The sequence below is a fragment of the Chelmon rostratus genome, chromosome 1 (assembly GCF_017976325.1).
Source record: "Chelmon rostratus isolate fCheRos1 chromosome 1, fCheRos1.pri, whole genome shotgun sequence".
NCBI classification, from domain to species: Eukaryota; Metazoa; Chordata; class Actinopteri; order Chaetodontiformes; family Chaetodontidae; genus Chelmon; species Chelmon rostratus.
This window is the reverse complement of record NC_055658.1, coordinates 31524852-31531295: the sequence shown is the minus strand read 5'-3', so window position 1 is coordinate 31531295 and position 6444 is coordinate 31524852.

The window sequence follows — 6444 nt, the reverse complement described above, 5'->3', positions numbered from 1 at the left end:
GTGAACTTCAGGGAAGTGCGCGAGAGTAGACCGCTGACGTCATGACGCCCAAGCAAGTCCCTCTCTTGCTGCGTTCAAGTGCTGTTAGAGAAATTACGCACTCTCATGTATGCTCTGACAAAGTGGGAAAGACCGAAAATTTACTAATCACTAATGTACCGTTATGTTTTATCTAAGAGAACAAAAAAAGCTTATGTTTTCATGTGAAACACATCTTCGAGTATCACGTAGGCCATATACAGTCCAGGACCACCATGAGTATCACAATATTGCGCTATCTGAGTGAACCCAAACATGGCAAGTCATCAGTGATTTTATAGTTTATTAACGGACGCCCGGAAAAAAAATGGGGTGAACTTCTCAAGGTCGGTGTCAAACTGTTGCACAGAAAAAAATAAAATGAAAATAAAAACAACTTCATCAAATTTAGTGCCTGTGAGTTGAGTTAAAATCGATAAAAGGATGTAAAACCCAAGATGGCGCATTTGTTTGCTCACCAACTGGATTGCCTAGCGCTGCCCCTTGTGGTCGGGGCGTTATATCAGTGCTGACTGAATCAGGTTTATATTTAAAGCTGTAAATCCAGTGAATCCAAAACAACACTACTTTGTTGAAAACTGTCACCTCAGCAGCTAATACAAGCTAACCATATACACTCTCATGAATACAAAATGGCCGACAGCTAATACAGACTGGTGAAAAAGAGTTTAACTTAACATTGAACCTAGCTAGCAAGCCAAAATGACACAGGGCCCTGTTATCTCAGCAGTTGGCGCACCCAACAACTGAATATCGGACTTCAACTCGACAGGTGGCCGAAAACAAAGGGAAGACAATGCTGCTCTACTGAGTGTGTAAGTACTTTTTTGCTAGCATGCTAGCCATGATAAGATAATAAGGAAAATGCTCATTCAGCTTATTTGTTTTGTCTGTCGCCCATTGGTCAAATGGTCTTCAAATGTCAAGTATGAAATTTATATTTGTAGTTTATTTGTTTTTCATGCAGTACTGAAGTGAAATGCAAATAGTTAAACCTCCGTCAAAAACCGCAAAGCCGCAGCGTGTTTTCCATAAGCGAAGGAGGCGGTGAGGTGGGGTCAGTCCTCTCGCTGCCTCTGCTGCTCTTTGGCTGCGCTCTGGAGAGACGCTGCTGCAGAGCACCAGCAGAGAGGAGAGACTGAGCTCAAGTTGGCAACTACACCGACACGGATGCTCAGGACTTTCCTCATGTTTCTACATCGACTGTATTTGCAACGTTTGTTTTTCCAGAATCATTTCTTCTCGTCGCTCCTCTAATAGCACATTTATTTCCATTTAATCAACGACGGTGAACTTTATTTGGGACGCATCTGCTCTGCAGGTAAGCTGTTAAGCTATTATTGTTGACCCTTTCCCTGTTTTTAATTACTTATTTTACGCACACAGATGATTAGTTCAGCCCTGAATGATCTCAGACGACAAATGATAATGTCACACAAAGGAAGAGTGTCTTTAGTTTATCATATGACTCTTATGTAGGCTATTTTTTATTCTTCCTGTATTCTTTATAACCCGCACTGCTGTGGTGTCAGCTCTGTTGTAGACTATCCTGCTGAAGTTGGTTGTAGGATTGTAATTAAAATTCTTTGCAAAGACTGGTTGATGTGCACCAGATGGATAAGTCCTTGTACCTTGTGTGATATTTTTTTGCCTTAAATAACCTGCATGTCTTGAAAATCCTGCTGCATTATTACTTCAGTTTTTTTTTCAAAAAAATTAAATTAGCTTAAGAAGAGTAAATATTAATTGGCATTTATTCTCAAGAAGGATTTGCAGTTCGAACATTACATTATCTGATTAATTTGGCAGATTTTTTGTCAGCTCTAATTAGCCCCCTCTCATGTGTTTACATTGTCCCTGTTGTCACTGTCTGTGTGAGGGATCAGTATGAGGCTGGCTTGCCTAAAAAGTTTGTCTCCCGAGTCTCCTTTTTGTTTTTTCACCGTGTGTTTTCTTACCGGGCAGTCACTTCGAGGTTTTTACCTTATTTACCGCAAGTTGACTTGTTTTCAATCTCTTCACTTTATTGTGCAGCCCTCGGGTCCCACAGCTCTGCTAGTTTTTATTCCAGTCATCTAATCAGGATGTAGTCGACCTTGGCCACTTGGTGAACGCAATTAACTGTAATCAAGTAGCTGGTAGGACAGAAAAAAGCCAAATAAAGCCAAATAAACTAAACCTGCAGTCACTCTGGGTGCTGAGGACTGGAAGACACCGGTGTCCTGTGAGACAGTTTTCCAGTTAGAAGTCTGGACTCGACTGTGATCAAAAGGTTTTGATGTTAATTAGATGGGTCAGGATGATCATTGCTGTTGTAGTATTTCCATTGATTCCCCTGAGGCATCGCTGCAGGCGGACTTGACGCAGGGAGTAAGCCGGCACTAGATGGCGATCTTGAGCAAGGCACATGTCAGCCAACAGCTGGTTTGTGTTGCTGATTTCTCAAACACACACGTGTGAAGGTTTTAGGTCATGTCTCCTCCAAGATTATATTCAGCAGTTCAGTTGAGTTAAATATGAAGAATATTTGTGTTCAGTGACCTGAGCATGGAAAGCTAAACCATTACACACACACACACACACACACACACACACACACACACACACACAGAGAGAGCTGGCAAGTGCTTGTGAGAAGAGCTATTCGATTTCTGTTTTGTGTTCTCTCCTCAAGTAGCTCCATTTACTGTGCTGCTGTAGTCAGAGAGTGTGCTGTGCAATATGTCACGGAGACATTTGTCACAAACGTGCCCTTGCAATAATAGTAATGCAGCTTTTGACGACTCCTGAGCTCTTACCTTAATTAAATGTGTTTTACTTTTTAAGATGATGCTGTGTGTGTGTGGGTGGTGGTGGTGGTGGTGGTGGGGGTCAACAGTTCAGTTGAAGAATCATTCCAGGGACCATAAGTTGCCAGGAGTGTGTGCAGGAGAGGTGCTGCACAAGTGCTGCTTTGTAGGAAGTGCAAAACAAAACAGCTGCATTTATCTCAGAGTAAAACAAAGTAAATGAGACCGATGGCAGACGGCTGCAGACCTGCTCTGAGGATCGCTGCAGCACGTGGCTTGTGTTATTGAGGCAGTGCCTGATTGGAAGAAGACTGCTGTGTGATCTGTAAATGTTCCCTCTTGTCAGCCAGGTGAATATAGTTTTAGTTGGAAATATGATTTTAATAACCACTCTCATAAAGCTATGTTACAAAAGGTGAAAATGTAAGTTTGGCAGACATTTAAATACATTTCGTGCAGGTTTTGAGCAACTTAAATGCATACTTTAAGTCTGAATGCACATTTAAGGTACTTAATGTCACTGCTGCTGTACCAAGCTCTTTATGAGCCATAAAAGCGTAAAGTTGAGGTGGTTTCCTGATGACGTGACTAGAGGCTGTTGGAGAAAATGACTGAAAATCAAAATGTTCAGCCATTCTTTGGAAAAATATTGAATATGAATTAATTATAGTTAAGAGAGCCTTCAGTATTCTAGCTAATTATTTGTGGCTGCACTACTAGGAGTCATTAAATGAGAATTTATCCTCGAGTCCATATGAAAACACTTCGACTACTCTGTGGGCCACGTCTTAATAACTGTTCCGTCCACCCTCCTGCAGGTGTGCTTTAGCCTTTTAGTGGTAAACATAATTCCAATCACTGTTTAAAGAATAACAGGCTGGTGATGGCAGAGTATTGAAGTGTGTCGCCAGCAGAAAATAGTTCCTCCAGGCCAGCTGCCCTCCCATGCATACAAACCGAACAGTCCGCTGCTCCTTGCACCCACAAAGCCATTAAACACCTGATTTGGTGCAGAATACAGAAGGAATACTGAGGCGGCCGGTGCAACTGTTCCTCTGGGCTTTTGTGAAGCATGTGGAAGTGTTTTTGTCCCTGAAATTCAATGATGTTTGTGCAGGCGGTTGGAAGTTCTGTTTGGCAGTCTCAACGCATTAAACCAGACTTTCCATTTCCATTCCCATTTCATTCCAAAATGCTCTTCATATTCAGGCTTATTCTGGAGAAACAAAATGCTGCCTGGAGCACGTCAGACAATATTTGCAAATGATAAACGATTCTGAGCACAAAAAAACAAAAAGATAGAATAAAATGTTTGTGTCTTTAATGGAAATTCAAACTAAGCTGTCATGTGCTTTGCCTTAGTGTGAGAGAGGGGGTCTCATCTTTTATTGTTTTGCTTTGTATATTGGGAGTTTGTGCTGGGATCTGTCACAGAACTGTTGCATATTTTTGTTTTATTATCTCATGAACATGAAAACCCCTTATGAGGAACATGTAACATGACAGCAAGTTATTATTGCATATTTAGCTGCTAATAGAGATCTGGCATAATGCTGTTTAACGTTGGCCTCGTCTATCAGCTGATGGCAGATGGATGTTGGCGTGTGAGAGTCTGACAGAGTTCAGTCTGGATCCTCTGCAGCAGCAGCAGCAGCAGCAGCCAGCGTGTTTCCAGTCTGCTGAACCCTTTCAACTGGGAATCCTCCGTGTTCTGTCAGATCAATACATGTAATCAGTGTTGATAAATGGGAGAACGCTGGCTGTTGTTTCTCAAGGACATGTTATATTGGAGTTCCAGTGCCTGTGGGTGGCTGCCTTTGCTCAGCCTGAACCTCTTATGCGGCATTATTGCACATGAAACGGGAAAACCAAGCAGCTTCAGTGCGTAAAGAAGGGAATTGTCGTGATGCAGTGTAATCTTTAGGAGTTCCTTGTTTTAAAAGATGCTTCGTGGGTTTTGTTTTTCGAACCAGACTCGACTTGTCTGTGTGCATTTGTTTTGCTCATCACATTAGAAATGGAGATGAAAATCTAGCACGGTATTTTTGGTGTTCCACAGCATAACTGTGTGTGTGTGTGTGTGTGTGAGACAGAAGTTATGAATTATGTAGAGACTTTGTCAAGAAGTTTGAGCCCCGTTCTTTCATTCTCAGGATGAGGCAATGGCAAAACATCAGTCATGAAATTCAAATAGCTCATAAGGTGGAGGTAAAAGGGAGAGACCATTAAGGGCAGCAGCCCATCGGCTCTCAGCGTCTTATTCATGCTGCAACAAAGGCAGAGCGGAGGAGGGAGGAAAAAAGAAGAAGAAGCAACATAAAAGACTTTTAAGTGGTTCTGCCTGGTGGGTACTTTGGAGTGGACAGGAGGGAGGGTGATGGGGCTGACCATTACAAAACATCATGAATGCTCTCCTCAGGGCAAATGGATGAGTACCACATTATACACAAAACAGACAGGGGCGTCCACATGTTGGAGAGAGGGAGGGGGGAGAGAGAGAGAGAGGGAGGGAGTGGGAGGGAGAGGGTCACATGTTGTTTATTTCAAATAAGTTTGTGGTTGAGAGCTACACCCACAATTCAAGCTTTGATCATTGTGGGCTGACAGTGATTTATGGACGAAAAACGTGTAGCGCTGAAACAATTAGTCGATTAATTGATAAGTCTGTTGACAGAAGTCTGATAAGCGATTAATCATCATTTTCTAAAGCAGAATGGTGAAGCTTCACTGGGTCCGGCTTCTCAAACGTGAATGTTTGCTGCTTTTCTTACTCTAAAATGCTAAATCTAATGAATGAATGAATTATTTTTTTTTAACTGGAGAAATAAGATCTTTGAAGAACTTCTTCACTGTTATAAACCAAATGATTAGTCGAGAAAATACTCAAGACAATAATGAACGGGTGATGGATCAGTGATTAGCTGCAGATTTAAAGAGTCGTCCCTTCAGACATCATCGTGAAGCCCTTCTTCACCTTCGCCTGTTGGAGGTTTTTGTTGCAGCTGTCCTCACCATAAAAGCATTGGTTGAACGTAGGGCTTCAATTAATTAACCAATCACTGTCCAGATTAATTAATTGACAGAAAATTCATCCCCAGATGCAGTAATTTGTTCGTACGAAAACGAAAGACGTCACATTTTTGATCACGAGACAAAGAAAAGCAGCAAATCCTCCACAACGAAGACGATGGGAGAAGGAATTACTGCCTGTTCATCAACTGATTGATTAGTGGACGGCTCTAGTTGATTGTTCAGATATCTAAAACAACCCATGAAGTGGCGTGATGATGTCACAGCGCCTCAAAATCTCTTAAGGTGTGTCCAGACAGTAAGTGGTCAGCAGGGCAAATGGATGTCAAACAATAGCATCTTTACTGCTGCTGCAGGATGCTGCAGATCGCGCCCCCACCTCTTAGGATGCTTCAGGCTACCGAGAGCTGTCCCATGGAGCTTTGCAATACCACTACAAGCCGTACCAGACGGTCTAACCCTGTACCACCACATCAGCAGGTAAAAAAAACAGTTGAATGGGACCTGATGTGCTGGTCCAGCTAAGTCAACTCTGGGCCAGCCCCCCCCCCTCCAGTAGTCTGGGTCTGTACTCTGTGTTTGGTAG